Source organism: Acipenser ruthenus, unplaced genomic scaffold (assembly GCF_902713425.1).
Source record: "Acipenser ruthenus unplaced genomic scaffold, fAciRut3.2 maternal haplotype, whole genome shotgun sequence".
Lineage (NCBI taxonomy): Eukaryota > Metazoa > Chordata > Actinopteri > Acipenseriformes > Acipenseridae > Acipenser > Acipenser ruthenus.
In genome coordinates, this window is record NW_026708609.1 from 1 (window position 1) to 17,500 (window position 17,500).

Here is a 17,500-nt window from a genome sequence, read left to right on the forward strand (position 1 = left end):
ACCAAAATAAACAGTGCTGTATAAACTACAGAAACTCGATGCTGAATGGTTTTATAGTCTGTTACGTCAGAATTGTGTTTAATGCATAAGCAGTTGCTTTGCAGACTCAACAAAGACTGCAGTCCTCGTTTAACCATTGTGCAATCAGCCCTTGGTCGCTGTGATATTGTTGTTCATGGAATTTGAGCGTGCGTATCGGCAATGCATAGTAATTGGAAAAGTGTAATACAAAAGAATTAAAAACGGGCTCGTCCGGGATTTGAACCCGGGACCTCTCGCACCCTAAGCGAGAATCATACCCCTAGACCAACGAGCCAGCGCCTGCCACTGTTGTGGTCCCCCGAGTTTCCAAAGAAGTGCAGACCTAGCTGTTCTGTTAGATGGGAGACGTTTTTCTATTGGGTGTACCTGTCGAGACCACTGTAATTTTGCCGTGTCTCCGAGCTGTGTGCTGTTGCCTGTTTGGGCCGTCTGACTTCTTTAACTGGCGGCTAGCATTTCTATGTTCATCGAGAAGCGGTCGCTATAAATGAGGAAAGTAGTTTAGGTGGGATTTCGTTTTGATATGTTTGGAATGGATCAGTTAGTCAGCATGTACTTCAAAAAATAAATAGAAAAAAAAGGAGGCTGGGTTTCGTTGTTTTGCAAAGGATGCACTGCAACATCCGCTCACAGGAGCAGTCCCACTACTGGTGCGACACGGGGGTTTTGACCTGCTCCGTTCCCGACCTGGGCCGGTTCACCCCTCCTTAGACGACCTGGCATTCACGAGCTCCCCCAGAAATGCCATGTCGATGCCGTGCTAAGTGCGGACTCCCGATCGGCACAGCCAGTTGCAGCACAGAGCTCCCGTGCTCAAGCGATCCGCCAGCCTCAACCTGCCCCTGTAGCTGGCATTACAGACACACGCCACGGCGCCCGGCGTGAGCGAGAGCGGCTAGAAGGCAATTCAAATCCCCTTGTCTGAAATGAGAGCGAGAGTACTCGTGCAGTTCTCCACTGACGTGGCAGCTTTTAATGCCGATTGCATTAAAAGCATTGCCGGGTCCTGCTGTAGCGGTAAAACACTGTGACCAGATGAATGAATTGAAAAAGTGTTACGTGAAACACATGTGAATCCTAGTTTTCGTGCTGCGAATTTAAAAAAAAAAAAAAAAAAAAAAAAAAAAAAAAAAAAAAGCAGCACTATAAGAATGCCAAAAAATAAAGAAGGTTGCGTTGGCGAGTATTAAGCCCCCCCTCCTCTGAGGTGCCAGCAGCATTCCGCACCGGCAGACGGAACGGGACTCTGGTCATGCTGCACTTATTTTGCTGCCAGAGACTGAATCACGCGTCGGCCGCCGGATAAAACCGAAAGCTGGCTCGTTGGTCTAGGGGTATGATTCTCGCTTTGGGTGCGAGAGGTCCCGGGTTCAAATCCCGGACGAGCCCGTTTTTTTTTTTTTAATTGTTTTGTACTATACTGTTTTCGATCCGTAAACCATTAAGCTCAGCAGGCAGTTTTGACTTAGACGCTTTGCAACTAAATGCGTTGCCATAGTGGCAGGGAGCGTGTGCCTTCCTCGTTAGTATAGTGGTCAGTATCCCCGCCTGTCACGCGGGAGACCGGGGTTCAATTCCCCGACGGGGAGATTTTTTTTTTTTTTTTACTGATTGAAGGCAGGTGCGTGTGGCTGTAATTGTATACATAAAGTAAAAAAGAAGGTTGCATTGGCCGGGAATCGAACCCGGGCCTCCCGCGTGGCAGGCGAGAATTCTACCACTGAACCACCAATGCTTGCTTGACGTTTGCTTGAGGTTTGCTTGAGGTAGGTAATGTATTAGCAGCATCTAGTGCAGTGTGAAAAGATGAATTAACCCGTTCTAGTGCTAGATTGTACATGTACACAAACAATTGTACCTACAAAATGCCCATCTGTTACACTAGTTTTGTGGTTGTTTTAAACTACATACCAAAAAAAAAAAAAAAAACAAGCACATGCGTTACCAAAATAAACAGTGCTGTATAAACTACAGAAACTCGATGCTGAATGGTTTTATAGTCTGTTACGTCAGAATTGTGTTTAATGCATAAGCAGTTGCTTTGCAGACTCAACAAAGACTGCAGTCCTCGTTTAACCATTGTGCAATCAGCCCTTGGTCGCTGTGATATTGTTGTTCATGGAATTTGAGCGTGCGTATCGGCAATGCATAGTAATTGGAAAAGTGTAATACAAAAGAATTAAAAACGGGCTCGTCCGGGATTTGAACCCGGGACCTCTCGCACCCTAAGCGAGAATCATACCCCTAGACCAACGAGCCAGCGCCTGCCACTGTTGTGGTCCCCCGAGTTTCCAAAGAAGTGCAGACCTAGCTGTTCTGTTAGATGGGAGACGTTTTTCTATTGGGTGTACCTGTCGAGACCACTGTAATTTTGCCGTGTCTCCGAGCTGTGTGCTGTTGCCTGTTTGGGCCGTCTGACTTCTTTAACTGGCGGCTAGCATTTCTATGTTCATCGAGAAGCGGTCGCTATAAATGAGGAAAGTAGTTTAGGTGGGATTTCGTTTTGATATGTTTGGAATGGATCAGTTAGTCAGCATGTACTTCAAAAAATAAATAGAAAAAAAAGGAGGCTGGGTTTCGTTGTTTTGCAAAGGATGCACTGCAACATCCGCTCACAGGAGCAGTCCCACTACTGGTGCGACACGGGGGTTTTGACCTGCTCCGTTCCCGACCTGGGCCGGTTCACCCCTCCTTAGACGACCTGGCATTCACGAGCTCCCCCAGAAATGCCATGTCGATGCCGTGCTAAGTGCGGACTCCCGATCGGCACAGCCAGTTGCAGCACAGAGCTCCCGTGCTCAAGCGATCCGCCAGCCTCAACCTGCCCCTGTAGCTGGCATTACAGACACACGCCACGGCGCCCGGCGTGAGCGAGAGCGGCTAGAAGGCAATTCAAATCCCCTTGTCTGAAATGAGAGCGAGAGTACTCGTGCAGTTCTCCACTGACGTGGCAGCTTTTAATGCCGATTGCATTAAAAGCATTGCCGGGTCCTGCTGTAGCGGTAAAACACTGTGACCAGATGAATGAATTGAAAAAGTGTTACGTGAAACACATGTGAATCCTAGTTTTCGTGCTGCGAATTTAAAAAAAAAAAAAAAAAAAAAAAAAAAAGCAGCACTATAAGAATGCCAAAAAATAAAGAAGGTTGCGTTGGCGAGTATTAAGCCCCCCCTCCTCTGAGGTGCCAGCAGCATTCCGCACCGGCAGACGGAACGGGACTCTGGTCATGCTGCACTTATTTTGCTGCCAGAGACTGAATCACTCGTCGGCCGCCGGATAAAACCGAAAGCTGGCTCGTTGGTCTAGGGGTATGATTCTCGCTTTGGGTGCGAGAGGTCCCGGGTTCAAATCCCGGACGAGCCCGTTTTTTTTTTTTAATTGTTTTGTACTATACTGTTTTCGATCCGTAAACCATTAAGCTCAGCAGGCAGTTTTGACTTAGACGCTTTGCAACTAAATGCGTTGCCATAGTGGCAGGGAGCGTGTGCCTTCCTCGTTAGTATAGTGGTCAGTATCCCCGCCTGTCACGCGGGAGACCGGGGTTCAATTCCCCGACGGGGAGATTTTTTTTTTTTTTTTACTGATTGAAGGCAGGTGCGTGTGGCTGTAATTGTATACATAAAGTAAAAAAGAAGGTTGCATTGGCCGGGAATCGAACCCGGGCCTCCCGAGTGGCAGGCGAGAATTCTACCACTGAACCACCAATGCTTGCTTGACGTTTGCTTGAGGTTTGCTTGAGGTAGGTAATGTATTAGCAGCATCTAGTGCAGTGTGAAAAGATGAATTAACCCGTTCTAGTGCTAGATTGTACATGTACACAAACAATTGTACCTACAAAATGCCCATCTGTTACACTAGTTTTGTGGTTGTTTTAAACTACATACCAAAAAAAAAAAAAAAAACAAGCACATGCGTTACCAAAATAAACAGTGCTGTATAAACTACAGAAACTCGATGCTGAATGGTTTTATAGTCTGTTACGTCAGAATTGTGTTTAATGCATAAGCAGTTGCTTTGCAGACTCAACAAAGACTGCAGTCCTCGTTTAACCATTGTGCAATCAGCCCTTGGTCGCTGTGATATTGTTGTTCATGGAATTTGAGCGTGCGTATCGGCAATGCATAGTAATTGGAAAAGTGTAATACAAAAGAATTAAAAACGGGCTCGTCCGGGATTTGAACCCGGGACCTCTCGCACCCTAAGCGAGAATCATACCCCTAGACCAACGAGCCAGCGCCTGCCACTGTTGTGGTCCCCCGAGTTTCCAAAGAAGTGCAGACCTAGCTGTTCTGTTAGATGGGAGACGTTTTTCTATTGGGTGTACCTGTCGAGACCACTGTAATTTTGCCGTGTCTCCGAGCTGTGTGCTGTTGCCTGTTTGGGCCGTCTGACTTCTTTAACTGGCGGCTAGCATTTCTATGTTCATCGAGAAGCGGTCGCTATAAATGAGGAAAGTAGTTTAGGTGGGATTTCGTTTTGATATGTTTGGAATGGATCAGTTAGTCAGCATGTACTTCAAAAAATAAATAGAAAAAAAAGGAGGCTGGGTTTCGTTGTTTTGCAAAGGATGCACTGCAACATCCGCTCACAGGAGCAGTCCCACTACTGGTGCGACACGGGGGTTTTGACCTGCTCCGTTCCCGACCTGGGCCGGTTCACCCCTCCTTAGACGACCTGGCATTCACGAGCTCCCCCAGAAATGCCATGTCGATGCCGTGCTAAGTGCGGACTCCCGATCGGCACAGCCAGTTGCAGCACAGAGCTCCCGTGCTCAAGCGATCCGCCAGCCTCAACCTGCCCCTGTAGCTGGCATTACAGACACACGCCACGGCGCCCGGCGTGAGCGAGAGCGGCTAGAAGGCAATTCAAATCCCCTTGTCTGAAATGAGAGCGAGAGTACTCGTGCAGTTCTCCACTGACGTGGCAGCTTTTAATGCCGATTGCATTAAAAGCATTGCCGGGTCCTGCTGTAGCGGTAAAACACTGTGACCAGATGAATGAATTGAAAAAGTGTTACGTGAAACACATGTGAATCCTAGTTTTCGTGCTGCGAATTTAAAAAAAAAAAAAAAAAAAAAAAAAAAAAAAAAAAAAAAAAAAGCAGCACTATAAGAATGCCAAAAAATAAAGAAGGTTGCGTTGGCGAGTATTAAGCCCCCCCTCCTCTGAGGTGCCAGCAGCATTCCGCACCGGCAGACGGAACGGGACTCTGGTCATGCTGCACTTATTTTGCTGCCAGAGACTGAATCACGCGTCGGCCGCCGGATAAAACCGAAAGCTGGCTCGTTGGTCTAGGGGTATGATTCTCGCTTTGGGTGCGAGAGGTCCCGGGTTCAAATCCCGGACGAGCCCGTTTTTTTTTTTTTAATTGTTTTGTACTATACTGTTTTCGATCCGTAAACCATTAAGCTCAGCAGGCAGTTTTGACTTAGACGCTTTGCAACTAAATGCGTTGCCATAGTGGCAGGGAGCGTGTGCCTTCCTCGTTAGTATAGTGGTCAGTATCCCCGCCTGTCACGCGGGAGACCGGGGTTCAATTCCCCGACGGGGAGATTTTTTTTTTTTTTTTACTGATTGAAGGCAGGTGCGTGTGGCTGTAATTGTATACATAAAGTAAAAAAGAAGGTTGCATTGGCCGGGAATCGAACCCGGGCCTCCCGCGTGGCAGGCGAGAATTCTACCACTGAACCACCAATGCTTGCTTGACGTTTGCTTGAGGTTTGCTTGAGGTAGGTAATGTATTAGCAGCATCTAGTGCAGTGTGAAAAGATGAATTAACCCGTTCTAGTGCTAGATTGTACATGTACACAAACAATTGTACCTACAAAATGCCCATCTGTTACACTAGTTTTGTGGTTGTTTTAAACTACATACCAAAAAAAAAAAAAAAAAACAAGCACATGCGTTACCAAAATAAACAGTGCTGTATAAACTACAGAAACTCGATGCTGAATGGTTTTATAGTCTGTTACGTCAGAATTGTGTTTAATGCATAAGCAGTTGCTTTGCAGACTCAACAAAGACTGCAGTCCTCGTTTAACCATTGTGCAATCAGCCCTTGGTCGCTGTGATATTGTTGTTCATGGAATTTGAGCGTGCGTATCGGCAATGCATAGTAATTGGAAAAGTGTAATACAAAAGAATTAAAAACGGGCTCGTCCGGGATTTGAACCCGGGACCTCTCGCACCCTAAGCGAGAATCATACCCCTAGACCAACGAGCCAGCGCCTGCCACTGTTGTGGTCCCCCGAGTTTCCAAAGAAGTGCAGACCTAGCTGTTCTGTTAGATGGGAGACGTTTTTCTATTGGGTGTACCTGTCGAGACCACTGTAATTTTGCCGTGTCTCCGAGCTGTGTGCTGTTGCCTGTTTGGGCCGTCTGACTTCTTTAACTGGCGGCTAGCATTTCTATGTTCATCGAGAAGCGGTCGCTATAAATGAGGAAAGTAGTTTAGGTGGGATTTCGTTTTGATATGTTTGGAATGGATCAGTTAGTCAGCATGTACTTCAAAAAATAAATAGAAAAAAAAGGAGGCTGGGTTTCGTTGTTTTGCAAAGGATGCACTGCAACATCCGCTCACAGGAGCAGTCCCACTACTGGTGCGACACGGGGGTTTTGACCTGCTCCGTTCCCGACCTGGGCCGGTTCACCCCTCCTTAGACGACCTGGCATTCACGAGCTCCCCCAGAAATGCCATGTCGATGCCGTGCTAAGTGCGGACTCCCGATCGGCACAGCCAGTTGCAGCACAGAGCTCCCGTGCTCAAGCGATCCGCCAGCCTCAACCTGCCCCTGTAGCTGGCATTACAGACACACGCCACGGCGCCCGGCGTGAGCGAGAGCGGCTAGAAGGCAATTCAAATCCCCTTGTCTGAAATGAGAGCGAGAGTACTCGTGCAGTTCTCCACTGACGTGGCAGCTTTTAATGCCGATTGCATTAAAAGCATTGCCGGGTCCTGCTGTAGCGGTAAAACACTGTGACCAGATGAATGAATTGAAAAAGTGTTACGTGAAACACATGTGAATCCTAGTTTTCGTGCTGCGAATTTAAAAAAAAAAAAAAAAAAAAAAAAAAAAAAAAAAAAAAAAAGCAGCACTATAAGAATGCCAAAAAATAAAGAAGGTTGCGTTGGCGAGTATTAAGCCCCCCCCTCCTCTGAGGTGCCAGCAGCATTCCGCACCGGCAGACGGAACGGGACTCTGGTCATGCTGCACTTATTTTGCTGCCAGAGACTGAATCACGCGTCGGCCGCTGGATAAAACCGAAAGCTGGCTCGTTGGTCTAGGGGTATGATTCTCGCTTTGGGTGCGAGAGGTCCCGGGTTCAAATCCCGGACGAGCCCGTTTTTTTTTTTTTAATTGTTTTGTACTATACTGTTTTCGATCCGTAAACCATTAAGCTCAGCAGGCAGTTTTGACTTAGACGCTTTGCAACTAAATGCGTTGCCATAGTGGCAGGGAGCGTGTGCCTTCCTCGTTAGTATAGTGGTCAGTATCCCCGCCTGTCACGCGGGAGACCGGGGTTCAATTCCCCGACGGGGAGATTTTTTTTTTTTTTTTACTGATTGAAGGCAGGTGCGTGTGGCTGTAATTGTATACATAAAGTAAAAAAGAAGGTTGCATTGGCCGGGAATCGAACCCGGGCCTCCCGCGTGGCAGGCGAGAATTCTACCACTGAACCACCAATGCTTGCTTGACGTTTGCTTGAGGTTTGCTTGAGGTAGGTAATGTATTAGCAGCATCTAGTGCAGTGTGAAAAGATGAATTAACCCGTTCTAGTGCTAGATTGTACATGTACACAAACAATTGTACCTACAAAATGCCCATCTGTTACACTAGTTTTGTGGTTGTTTTAAACTACATACCAAAAAAAAAAAAAAAAAACAAGCACATGCGTTACCAAAATAAACAGTGCTGTATAAACTACAGAAACTCGATGCTGAATGGTTTTATAGTCTGTTACGTCAGAATTGTGTTTAATGCATAAGCAGTTGCTTTGCAGACTCAACAAAGACTGCAGTCCTCGTTTAACCATTGTGCAATCAGCCCTTGGTCGCTGTGATATTGTTGTTCATGGATTTTGAGCGTGCGTATCGGCAATGCATAGTAATTGGAAAAGTGTAATACAAAAGAATTAAAAACGGGCTCGTCCGGGATTTAAACCCGGGACCTCTCGCACCCTAAGCGAGAATCATACCCCTAGACCAACGAGCCAGCGCCTGCCACTGTTGTGGTTCCCCGAGTTTCCAAAGAAGTGCAGACCTAGCTGTTCTGTTAGATGGGAGACGTTTTTCTATTGGGTGTACCTGTCGAGACCACTGTAATTTTGCCGTGTCTCCGAGCTGTGTGCTGTTGCCTGTTTGGGCCGTCTGACTTCTTTAACTGGCGGCTAGCATTTCTATGTTCATCGAGAAGCGGTCGCTATAAATGAGGAAAGTAGTTTAGGTGGGATTTCGTTTTGATATGTTTGGAATGGATCAGTTAGTCAGCATGTACTTCAAAAAATAAATAGAAAAAAAAGGAGGCTGGGTTTCGTTGTTTTGCAAAGGATGCACTGCAACATCCGCTCACAGGAGCAGTCCCACTACTGGTGCGACACGGGGGTTTTGACCTGCTCCGTTCCCGACCTGGGCCGGTTCACCCCTCCTTAGACGACCTGGCATTCACGAGCTCCCCCAGAAATGCCATGTCGATGCCGTGCTAAGTGCGGACTCCCGATCGGCACAGCCAGTTGCAGCACAGAGCTCCCGTGCTCAAGCGATCCGCCAGCCTCAACCTGCCCCTGTAGCTGGCATTACAGACACACGCCACGGCGCCCGGCGTGAGCGAGAGCGGCTAGAAGGCAATTCAAATCCCCTTGTCTGAAATGAGAGCGAGAGTACTCGTGCAGTTCTCCACTGACGTGGCAGCTTTTAATGCCGATTGCATTAAAAGCATTGCCGGGTCCTGCTGTAGCGGTAAAACACTGTGACCAGATGAATGAATTGAAAAAGTGTTACGTGAAACACATGTGAATCCTAGTTTTCGTGCTGCGAATTTAAAAAAAAAAAAAAAAAAAAAAAAAAAAAAAAAAAAAAAAAGCAGCACTATAAGAATGCCAAAAAATAAAGAAGGTTGCGTTGGCGAGTATTAAGCCCCCCCTCCTCTGAGGTGCCAGCAGCATTCCGCACCGGCAGACGGAACGGGACTCTGGTCATGCTGCACTTATTTTGCTGCCAGAGACTGAATCACGCGTCGGCCGCCGGATAAAACCGAAAGCTGGCTCGTTGGTCTAGGGGTATGATTCTCGCTTTGGGTGCGAGAGGTCCCGGGTTCAAATCCCGGACGAGCCCGTTTTTTTTTTTTTAATTGTTTTGTACTATACTGTTTTCGATCCGTAAACCATTAAGCTCAGCAGGCAGTTTTGACTTAGACGCTTTGCAACTAAATGCGTTGCCATAGTGGCAGGGAGCGTGTGCCTTCCTCGTTAGTATAGTGGTCAGTATCCCCGCCTGTCACGCGGGAGACCGGGATTCAATTCCCCGACGGGGAGATTTTTTTTTTTTTTTTACTGATTGAAGGCAGGTGCGTGTGGCTGTAATTGTATACATAAAGTAAAAAAGAAGGTTGCATTGGCCGGGAATCGAACCCGGGCCTCCCGCGTGGCAGGCGAGAATTCTACCACTGAACCACCAATGCTTGCTTGACGTTTGCTTGAGGTTTGCTTGAGGTAGGTAATGTATTAGCAGCATCTAGTGCAGTGTGAAAAGATGAATTAACCCGTTCTAGTGCTAGATTGTACATGTACACAAACAATTGTACCTACAAAATGCCCATCTGTTACACTAGTTTTGTGGTTGTTTTAAACTACATACCAAAAAAAAACAAAAAAAACAAGCACATGCGTTACCAAAATAAACAGTGCTGTATAAACTACAGAAACTCGATGCTGAATGGTTTTATAGTCTGTTACGTCAGAATTGTGTTTAATGCATAAGCAGTTGCTTTGCAGACTCAACAAAGACTGCAGTCCTCGTTTAACCATTGTGCAATCAGCCCTTGGTCGCTGTGATATTGTTGTTCATGGAATTTGAGCGTGCGTATCGGCAATGCATAGTAATTGGAAAAGTGTAATACAAAAGAATTAAAAACGGGCTCGTCCGGGATTTGAACCCGGGACCTCTCGCACCCTAAGCGAGAATCATACCCCTAGACCAACGAGCCAGCGCCTGCCACTGTTGTGGTCCCCCGAGTTTCCAAAGAAGTGCAGACCTAGCTGTTCTGTTAGATGGGAGACGTTTTTCTATTGGGTGTACCTGTCGAGACCACTGTAATTTTGCCGTGTCTCCGAGCTGTGTGCTGTTGCCTGTTTGGGCCGTCTGACTTCTTTAACTGGCGGCTAGCATTTCTATGTTCATCGAGAAGCGGTCGCTATAAATGAGGAAAGTAGTTTAGGTGGGATTTCGTTTTGATATGTTTGGAATGGATCAGTTAGTCAGCATGTACTTCAAAAAATAAATAGAAAAAAAAGGAGGCTGGGTTTCGTTGTTTTGCAAAGGATGCACTGCAACATCCGCTCACAGGAGCAGTCCCACTACTGGTGCGACACGGGGGTTTTGACCTGCTCCGTTCCCGACCTGGGCCGGTTCACCCCTCCTTAGACGACCTGGCATTCACGAGCTCCCCCAGAAATGCCATGTCGATGCCGTGCTAAGTGCGGACTCCCGATCGGCACAGCCAGTTGCAGCACAGAGCTCCCGTGCTCAAGCAATCCGCCAGCCTCAACCTGCCCCTGTAGCTGGCATTACAGACACACGCCACGGCGCCCGGCGTGAGCGAGAGCGGCTAGAAGGCAATTCAAATCCCCTTGTCTGAAATGAGAGCGAGAGTACTCGTGCAGTTCTCCACTGACGTGGCAGCTTTTAATGCCGATTGCATTAAAAGCATTGCCGGGTCCTGCTGTAGCGGTAAAACACTGTGACCAGATGAATGAATTGAAAAAGTGTTACGTGAAACACATGTGAATCCTAGTTTTCGTGCTGCGAATTTAAAAAATAAAAAAAAAAAAAAAAAAATAAAAAAAAAAAAAAGCAGCACTATAAGAATGCCAAAAAATAAAGAAGGTTGCGTTGGCGAGTATTAAGCCCCCCCTCCTCTGAGGTGCCAGCAGCATTCCGCACCGGCAGACGGAACGGGACTCTGGTCATGCTGCACTTATTTTGCTGCCAGAGACTGAATCACGCGTCGGCCGCCGGATAAAACCGAAAGCTGGCTCGTTGGTCTAGGGGTATGATTCTCGCTTTGGGTGCGAGAGGTCCCGGGTTCAAATCCCGGACGAGCCCGTTTTTTTTTTTTTAATTGTTTTGTACTATACTGTTTTCGATCCGTAAACCATTAAGCTCAGCAGGCAGTTTTGACTTAGACGCTTTGCAACTAAATGCGTTGCCATAGTGGCAGGGAGCGTGTGCCTTCCTCGTTAGTATAGTGGTCAGTATCCCCGCCTGTCACGCGGGAGACCGGGGTTCAATTCCCCGACGGGGAGATTTTTTTTTTTTTTTTACTGATTGAAGGCAGGTGCGTGTGGCTGTAATTGTATACATAAAGTAAAAAAGAAGGTTGCATTGGCCGGGAATCGAACCCGGGCCTCCCGCGTGGCAGGCGAGAATTCTACCACTGAACCACCAATGCTTGCTTGACGTTTGCTTGAGGTTTGCTTGAGGTAGGTAATGTATTAGCAGCATCTAGTGCAGTGTGAAAAGATGAATTAACCCGTTCTAGTGCTAGATTGTACATGTACACAAACAATTGTACCTACAAAATGCCCATCTGTTACACTAGTTTTGTGGTTGTTTTAAACTACATACCAAAAAAAAAAAAAAAAAACAAGCACATGCGTTACCAAAATAAACAGTGCTGTATAAACTACAGAAACTCGATGCTGAATGGTTTTATAGTCTGTTACGTCAGAATTGTGTTTAATGCATAAGCAGTTGCTTTGCAGACTCAACAAAGACTGCAGTCCTCGTTTAACCATTGTGCAATCAGCCCTTGGTCGCTGTGATATTGTTGTTCATGGAATTTGAGCGTGCGTATCGGCAATGCATAGTAATTGGAAAAGTGTAATACAAAAGAATTAAAAACGGGCTCGTCTGGGATTTGAACCCGGGACCTCTCGCACCCTAAGCGAGAATCATACCCCTAGACCAACGAGCCAGCGCCTGCCACTGTTGTGGTCCCCCGAGTTTCCAAAGAAGTGCAGACCTAGCTGTTCTGTTAGATGGGAGACGTTTTTCTATTGGGTGTACCTGTCGAGACCACTGTAATTTTGCCGTGTCTCCGAGCTGTGTGCTGTTGCCTGTTTGGGCCGTCTGACTTCTTTAACTGGCGGCTAGCATTTCTATGTTCATCGAGAAGCGGTCGCTATAAATGAGGAAAGTAGTTTAGGTGGGATTTCGTTTTGATATGTTTGGAATGGATCAGTTAGTCAGCATGTACTTCAAAAAATAAATAGAAAAAAAAGGAGGCTGGGTTTCGTTGTTTTGCAAAGGATGCACTGCAACATCCGCTCACAGGAGCAGTCCCACTACTGGTGCGACACGGGGGTTTTGACCTGCTCCGTTCCCGACCTGGGCCGGTTCACCCCTCCTTAGACGACCTGGCATTCACGAGCTCCCCCAGAAATGCCATGTCGATGCCGTGCTAAGTGCGGACTCCCGATCGGCACAGCCAGTTGCAGCACAGAGCTCCCGTGCTCAAGCGATCCGCCAGCCTCAACCTGCCCCTGTAGCTGGCATTACAGACACACGCCACGGCGCCCGGCGTGAGCGAGAGCGGCTAGAAGGCAATTCAAATCCCCTTGTCTGAAATGAGAGCGAGAGTACTCGTGCAGTTCTCCACTGACGTGGCAGCTTTTAATGCCGATTGCATTAAAAGCATTGCCGGGTCCTGCTGTAGCGGTAAAACACTGTGACCAGATGAATGAATTGAAAAAGTGTTACGTGAAACACATGTGAATCCTAGTTTTCGTGCTGCGAATTTAAAAAATAAAAAAAAAAAAAAAAAAAAAAAAAAAAAAAAAAAGCAGCACTATAAGAATGCCAAAAAATAAAGAAGGTTGCGTTGGCGAGTATTAAGCCCCCCCTCCTCTGAGGTGCCAGCAGCATTCCGCACCGGCAGACGGAACGGGACTCTGGTCATGCTGCACTTATTTTGCTGCCAGAGACTGAATCACGCGTCGGCCGCCGGATAAAACCGAAAGCTGGCTCGTTGGTCTAGGGGTATGATTCTCGCTTTGGGTGCGAGAGGTCCCGGGTTCAAATCCCGGACGAGCCCGTTTTTTTTTTTTTAATTGTTTTGTACTATACTGTTTTCGATCCGTAAACCATTAAGCTCAGCAGGCAGTTTTGACTTAGACGCTTTGCAACTAAATGCGTTGCCATAGTGGCAGGGAGCGTGTGCCTTCCTCGTTAGTATAGTGGTCAGTATCCCCGCCTGTCACGCGGGAGACCGGGGTTCAATTCCCCGACGGGGAGATTTTTTTTTTTTTTTTACTGATTGAAGGCAGGTGCGTGTGGCTGTAATTGTATACATAAAGTAAAAAAGAAGGTTGCATTGGCCGGGAATCGAACCCGGGCCTCCCGCGTGGCAGGCGAGAATTCTACCACTGAACCACCAATGCTTGCTTGACGTTTGCTTGAGGTTTGCTTGAGGTAGGTAATGTATTAGCAGCATCTAGTGCAGTGTGAAAAGATGAATTAACCCGTTCTAGTGCTAGATTGTACATGTACACAAACAATTGTACCTACAAAATGCCCATCTGTTACACTAGTTTTGTGGTTGTTTTAAACTACATACCAAAAAAAAAAAAAAAAAACAAGCACATGCGTTACCAAAATAAACAGTGCTGTATAAACTACAGAAACTCGATGCTGAATGGTTTTATAGTCTGTTACGTCAGAATTGTGTTTAATGCATAAGCAGTTGCTTTGCAGACTCAACAAAGACTGCAGTCCTCGTTTAACCATTGTGCAATCAGCCCTTGGTCGCTGTGATATTGTTGTTCATGGAATTTGAGCGTGCGTATCGGCAATGCATAGTAATTGGAAAAGTGTAATACAAAAGAATTAAAAACGGGCTCGTCCGGGATTTGAACCCGGGACCTCTCGCACCCTAAGCGAGAATCATACCCCTAGACCAACGAGCCAGCGCCTGCCACTGTTGTGGTCCCCCGAGTTTCCAAAGAAGTGCAGACCTAGCTGTTCTGTTAGATGGGAGACGTTTTTCTATTGGGTGTACCTGTCGAGACCACTGTAATTTTGCCGTGTCTCCGAGCTGTGTGCTGTTGCCTGTTTGGGCCGTCTGACTTCTTTAACTGGCGGCTAGCATTTCTATGTTCATCGAGAAGCGGTCGCTATAAATGAGGAAAGTAGTTTAGGTGGGATTTCGTTTTGATATGTTTGGAATGGATCAGTTAGTCAGCATGTACTTCAAAAAATAAATAGAAAAAAAAGGAGGCTGGGTTTCGTTGTTTTGCAAAGGATGCACTGCAACATCCGCTCACAGGAGCAGTCCCACTACTGGTGCGACACGGGGGTTTTGACCTGCTCCGTTCCCGACCTGGGCCGGTTCACCCCTCCTTAGACGACCTGGCATTCACGAGCTCCCCCAGAAATGCCATGTCGATGCCGTGCTAAGTGCGGACTCCCGATCGGCACAGCCAGTTGCAGCACAGAGCTCCCGTGCTCAAGCGATCCGCCAGCCTCAACCTGCCCCTGTAGCTGGCATTACAGACACACGCCACGGCGCCCGGCGTGAGCGAGAGCGGCTAGAAGGCAATTCAAATCCCCTTGTCTGAAATGAGAGCGAGAGTACTCGTGCAGTTCTCCACTGACGTGGCAGCTTTTAATGCCGATTGCATTAAAAGCATTGCCGGGTCCTGCTGTAGCGGTAAAACACTGTGACCAGATGAATGAATTGAAAAAGTGTTACGTGAAACACATGTGAATCCTAGTTTTCGTGCTGCGAATTTAAAAAATAAAAAAAAAAAAAAAAAAAAAAAAAAAAAAAAAAAAGCAGCACTATAAGAATGCCAAAAAATAAAGAAGGTTGCGTTGGCGAGTATTAAGCCCCCCCTCCTCTGAGGTGCCAGCAGCATTCCGCACCGGCAGACGGAACGGGACTCTGGTCATGCTGCACTTATTTTGCTGCCAGAGACTGAATCACGCGTCGGCCGCCGGATAAAACCGAAAGCTGGCTCGTTGGTCTAGGGGTATGATTCTCGCTTTGGGTGCGAGAGGTCCCGGGTTCAAATCCCGGACGAGCCCGTTTTTTTTTTTTTAATTGTTTTGTACTATACTGTTTTCGATCCGTAAACCATTAAGCTCAGCAGGCAGTTTTGACTTAGACGCTTTGCAACTAAATGCGTTGCCATAGTGGCAGGGAGCGTGTGCCTTCCTCGTTAGTATAGTGGTCAGTATCCCCGCCTGTCACGCGGGAGACCGGGATTCAATTCCCCGACGGGGAGATTTTTTTTTTTTTTTTACTGATTGAAGGCAGGTGCGTGTGGCTGTAATTGTATACATAAAGTAAAAAAGAAGGTTGCATTGGCCGGGAATCGAACCCGGGCCTCCCGCGTGGCAGGCGAGAATTCTACCACTGAACCACCAATGCTTGCTTGACGTTTGCTTGAGGTTTGCTTGAGGTAGGTAATGTATTAGCAGCATCTAGTGCAGTGTGAAAAGATGAATTAACCCGTTCTAGTGCTAGATTGTACATGTACACAAACAATTGTACCTACAAAATGCCCATCTGTTACACTAGTTTTGTGGTTGTTTTAAACTACATACCAAAAAAAAAAAAAAAAAACAAGCACATGCGTTACCAAAATAAACAGTGCTGTATAAACTACAGAAACTCGATGCTGAATGGTTTTATAGTCTGTTACGTCAGAATTGTGTTTAATGCATAAGCAGTTGCTTTGCAGACTCAACAAAGACTGCAGTCCTCGTTTAACCATTGTGCAATCAGCCCTTGGTCGCTGTGATATTGTTGTTCATGGAATTTGAGCGTGCGTATCGGCAATGCATAGTAATTGGAAAAGTGTAATACAAAAGAATTAAAAACGGGCTCGTCCGGGATTTGAACCCGGGACCTCTCGCACCCTAAGCGAGAATCATACCCCTAGACCAACGAGCCAGCGCCTGCCACTGTTGTGGTCCCCCGAGTTTCCAAAGAAGTGCAGACCTAGCTGTTCTGTTAGATGGGAGACGTTTTTCTATTGGGTGTACCTGTCGAGACCACTGTAATTTTGCCGTGTCTCCGAGCTGTGTGCTGTTGCCTGTTTGGGCCGTCTGACTTCTTTAACTGGCGGCTAGCATTTCTATGTTCATCGAGAAGCGGTCGCTATAAATGAGGAAAGTAGTTTAGGTGGGATTTCGTTTTGATATGTTTGGAATGGATCAGTTAGTCAGCATGTACTTCAAAAAATAAATAGAAAAAAAAGGAGGCTGGGTTTCGTTGTTTTGCAAAGGATGCACTGCAACATCCGCTCACAGGAGCAGTCCCACTACTGGTGCGACACGGGGGTTTTGACCTGCTCCGTTCCCGACCTGGGCCGGTTCACCCCTCCTTAGACGACCTGGCATTCACGAGCTCCCCCAGAAATGCCATGTCGATGCCGTGCTAAGTGCGGACTCCCGATCGGCACAGCCAGTTGCAGCACAGAGCTCCCGTGCTCAAGCGATCCGCCAGCCTCAACCTGCCCCTGTAGCTGGCATTACAGACACACGCCACGGCGCCCGGCGTGAGCGAGAGCGGCTAGAAGGCAATTCAAATCCCCTTGTCTGAAATGAGAGCGAGAGTACTCGTGCAGTTCTCCACTGACGTGGCAGCTTTTAATGCCGATTGCATTAAAAGCATTGCCGGGTCCTGCTGTAGCGGTAAAACACTGTGACCAGATGAATGAATTGAAAAAGTGTTACGTGAAACACATGTGAATCCTAGTTTTCGTGCTGCGAATTTAAAAAATAAAAAAAAAAAAAAAAAAAAAAAAAAAAAAAAAAAGCAGCACTATAAGAATGCCAAAAAATAAAGAAGGTTGCGTTGGCGAGTATTAAGCCCCCCCTCCTCTGAGGTGCCAGCAGCATTCCGCACCGGCAGACGGAACGGGACTCTGGTCATGCTGCACTTATTTTGCTGCCAGAGACTGAATCACGCGTCGGCCGCCGGATAAAACCGAAAGCTGGCTCGTTGGTCTAGGGGTATGATTCTCGCTTTGGGTGCGAGAGGTCCCGGGTTCAAATCCCGGACGAGCCCTTTTTTTTTTTTTAATTGTTTTGTACTATACTGTTTTCGATCCGTAAACCATTAAGCTCAGCAGGCAGTTTTGACTTAGACGCTTTGCAACTAAATGCGTTGCCATAGTGGCAGGGAGCGTGTGCCTTCCTCGTTAGTATAGTGGTCAGTATCCCCGCCTGTCACG

General features: G+C 47.1%; 33 non-coding genes across 33 annotated transcripts in view; 16 read left to right on the top strand and 17 right to left on the bottom strand.

Annotated features, from left to right (window-relative positions):
* Positions 1–244: 244 nt before the first annotated feature.
* Positions 245–316, bottom strand: trnap-agg (transfer RNA proline (anticodon AGG)). The gene has a single exon. It is a non-coding gene; the product is annotated as a tRNA-Pro (tRNA).
* Positions 317–1,359: 1,043 nt separating this feature from the next.
* trnap-ugg (transfer RNA proline (anticodon UGG)) lies at positions 1,360–1,431 on the top strand. Its single transcript has one exon. It is a non-coding gene; the product is annotated as a tRNA-Pro (tRNA).
* A 128-nt stretch (positions 1,432–1,559) lies between these two features.
* On the top strand, positions 1,560–1,631 carry trnad-guc (transfer RNA aspartic acid (anticodon GUC)). The gene has a single exon. It is a non-coding gene; the product is annotated as a tRNA-Asp (tRNA).
* Positions 1,632–1,706: 75 nt separating this feature from the next.
* trnag-gcc (transfer RNA glycine (anticodon GCC)) lies at positions 1,707–1,777 on the bottom strand. Its single transcript has one exon. It is a non-coding gene; the product is annotated as a tRNA-Gly (tRNA).
* Positions 1,778–2,229: 452 nt separating this feature from the next.
* Positions 2,230–2,301, bottom strand: trnap-agg (transfer RNA proline (anticodon AGG)). The gene has a single exon. It is a non-coding gene; the product is annotated as a tRNA-Pro (tRNA).
* A 1,033-nt stretch (positions 2,302–3,334) lies between these two features.
* Positions 3,335–3,406, top strand: trnap-ugg (transfer RNA proline (anticodon UGG)). The gene has a single exon. It is a non-coding gene; the product is annotated as a tRNA-Pro (tRNA).
* A 127-nt stretch (positions 3,407–3,533) lies between these two features.
* On the top strand, positions 3,534–3,605 carry trnad-guc (transfer RNA aspartic acid (anticodon GUC)). The gene has a single exon. It is a non-coding gene; the product is annotated as a tRNA-Asp (tRNA).
* A 75-nt stretch (positions 3,606–3,680) lies between these two features.
* trnag-gcc (transfer RNA glycine (anticodon GCC)) lies at positions 3,681–3,751 on the bottom strand. Its single transcript has one exon. It is a non-coding gene; the product is annotated as a tRNA-Gly (tRNA).
* Positions 3,752–4,203: 452 nt separating this feature from the next.
* Positions 4,204–4,275, bottom strand: trnap-agg (transfer RNA proline (anticodon AGG)). Its single transcript has one exon. It is a non-coding gene; the product is annotated as a tRNA-Pro (tRNA).
* A 1,048-nt stretch (positions 4,276–5,323) lies between these two features.
* On the top strand, positions 5,324–5,395 carry trnap-ugg (transfer RNA proline (anticodon UGG)). Its single transcript has one exon. It is a non-coding gene; the product is annotated as a tRNA-Pro (tRNA).
* A 128-nt stretch (positions 5,396–5,523) lies between these two features.
* trnad-guc (transfer RNA aspartic acid (anticodon GUC)) lies at positions 5,524–5,595 on the top strand. The gene has a single exon. It is a non-coding gene; the product is annotated as a tRNA-Asp (tRNA).
* Positions 5,596–5,670: 75 nt separating this feature from the next.
* On the bottom strand, positions 5,671–5,741 carry trnag-gcc (transfer RNA glycine (anticodon GCC)). The gene has a single exon. It is a non-coding gene; the product is annotated as a tRNA-Gly (tRNA).
* Positions 5,742–6,194: 453 nt separating this feature from the next.
* Positions 6,195–6,266, bottom strand: trnap-agg (transfer RNA proline (anticodon AGG)). The gene has a single exon. It is a non-coding gene; the product is annotated as a tRNA-Pro (tRNA).
* Positions 6,267–7,313: 1,047 nt separating this feature from the next.
* Positions 7,314–7,385, top strand: trnap-ugg (transfer RNA proline (anticodon UGG)). Its single transcript has one exon. It is a non-coding gene; the product is annotated as a tRNA-Pro (tRNA).
* A 128-nt stretch (positions 7,386–7,513) lies between these two features.
* Positions 7,514–7,585, top strand: trnad-guc (transfer RNA aspartic acid (anticodon GUC)). The gene has a single exon. It is a non-coding gene; the product is annotated as a tRNA-Asp (tRNA).
* A 75-nt stretch (positions 7,586–7,660) lies between these two features.
* trnag-gcc (transfer RNA glycine (anticodon GCC)) lies at positions 7,661–7,731 on the bottom strand. The gene has a single exon. It is a non-coding gene; the product is annotated as a tRNA-Gly (tRNA).
* A 453-nt stretch (positions 7,732–8,184) lies between these two features.
* trnap-agg (transfer RNA proline (anticodon AGG)) lies at positions 8,185–8,256 on the bottom strand. Its single transcript has one exon. It is a non-coding gene; the product is annotated as a tRNA-Pro (tRNA).
* Positions 8,257–9,302: 1,046 nt separating this feature from the next.
* Positions 9,303–9,374, top strand: trnap-ugg (transfer RNA proline (anticodon UGG)). Its single transcript has one exon. It is a non-coding gene; the product is annotated as a tRNA-Pro (tRNA).
* Positions 9,375–9,649: 275 nt separating this feature from the next.
* Positions 9,650–9,720, bottom strand: trnag-gcc (transfer RNA glycine (anticodon GCC)). The gene has a single exon. It is a non-coding gene; the product is annotated as a tRNA-Gly (tRNA).
* Positions 9,721–10,173: 453 nt separating this feature from the next.
* trnap-agg (transfer RNA proline (anticodon AGG)) lies at positions 10,174–10,245 on the bottom strand. The gene has a single exon. It is a non-coding gene; the product is annotated as a tRNA-Pro (tRNA).
* Positions 10,246–11,291: 1,046 nt separating this feature from the next.
* trnap-ugg (transfer RNA proline (anticodon UGG)) lies at positions 11,292–11,363 on the top strand. The gene has a single exon. It is a non-coding gene; the product is annotated as a tRNA-Pro (tRNA).
* Positions 11,364–11,491: 128 nt separating this feature from the next.
* Positions 11,492–11,563, top strand: trnad-guc (transfer RNA aspartic acid (anticodon GUC)). The gene has a single exon. It is a non-coding gene; the product is annotated as a tRNA-Asp (tRNA).
* Positions 11,564–11,638: 75 nt separating this feature from the next.
* On the bottom strand, positions 11,639–11,709 carry trnag-gcc (transfer RNA glycine (anticodon GCC)). The gene has a single exon. It is a non-coding gene; the product is annotated as a tRNA-Gly (tRNA).
* Positions 11,710–12,162: 453 nt separating this feature from the next.
* On the bottom strand, positions 12,163–12,234 carry trnap-agg (transfer RNA proline (anticodon AGG)). The gene has a single exon. It is a non-coding gene; the product is annotated as a tRNA-Pro (tRNA).
* A 1,047-nt stretch (positions 12,235–13,281) lies between these two features.
* trnap-ugg (transfer RNA proline (anticodon UGG)) lies at positions 13,282–13,353 on the top strand. The gene has a single exon. It is a non-coding gene; the product is annotated as a tRNA-Pro (tRNA).
* A 128-nt stretch (positions 13,354–13,481) lies between these two features.
* trnad-guc (transfer RNA aspartic acid (anticodon GUC)) lies at positions 13,482–13,553 on the top strand. Its single transcript has one exon. It is a non-coding gene; the product is annotated as a tRNA-Asp (tRNA).
* Positions 13,554–13,628: 75 nt separating this feature from the next.
* On the bottom strand, positions 13,629–13,699 carry trnag-gcc (transfer RNA glycine (anticodon GCC)). Its single transcript has one exon. It is a non-coding gene; the product is annotated as a tRNA-Gly (tRNA).
* Positions 13,700–14,152: 453 nt separating this feature from the next.
* On the bottom strand, positions 14,153–14,224 carry trnap-agg (transfer RNA proline (anticodon AGG)). Its single transcript has one exon. It is a non-coding gene; the product is annotated as a tRNA-Pro (tRNA).
* A 1,048-nt stretch (positions 14,225–15,272) lies between these two features.
* On the top strand, positions 15,273–15,344 carry trnap-ugg (transfer RNA proline (anticodon UGG)). The gene has a single exon. It is a non-coding gene; the product is annotated as a tRNA-Pro (tRNA).
* Positions 15,345–15,619: 275 nt separating this feature from the next.
* trnag-gcc (transfer RNA glycine (anticodon GCC)) lies at positions 15,620–15,690 on the bottom strand. The gene has a single exon. It is a non-coding gene; the product is annotated as a tRNA-Gly (tRNA).
* Positions 15,691–16,143: 453 nt separating this feature from the next.
* trnap-agg (transfer RNA proline (anticodon AGG)) lies at positions 16,144–16,215 on the bottom strand. The gene has a single exon. It is a non-coding gene; the product is annotated as a tRNA-Pro (tRNA).
* A 1,047-nt stretch (positions 16,216–17,262) lies between these two features.
* Positions 17,263–17,334, top strand: trnap-ugg (transfer RNA proline (anticodon UGG)). Its single transcript has one exon. It is a non-coding gene; the product is annotated as a tRNA-Pro (tRNA).
* Positions 17,335–17,461: 127 nt separating this feature from the next.
* The window catches only part of trnad-guc (transfer RNA aspartic acid (anticodon GUC)), a 72-nt gene continuing 33 nt past the window's right edge, over positions 17,462–17,500 (top strand). Inside the window, exon 1 of the tRNA in view lies at positions 17,462–17,500. This exon is cut by the window's right edge and continues 33 nt beyond it. This is a non-coding gene — a tRNA (tRNA-Asp).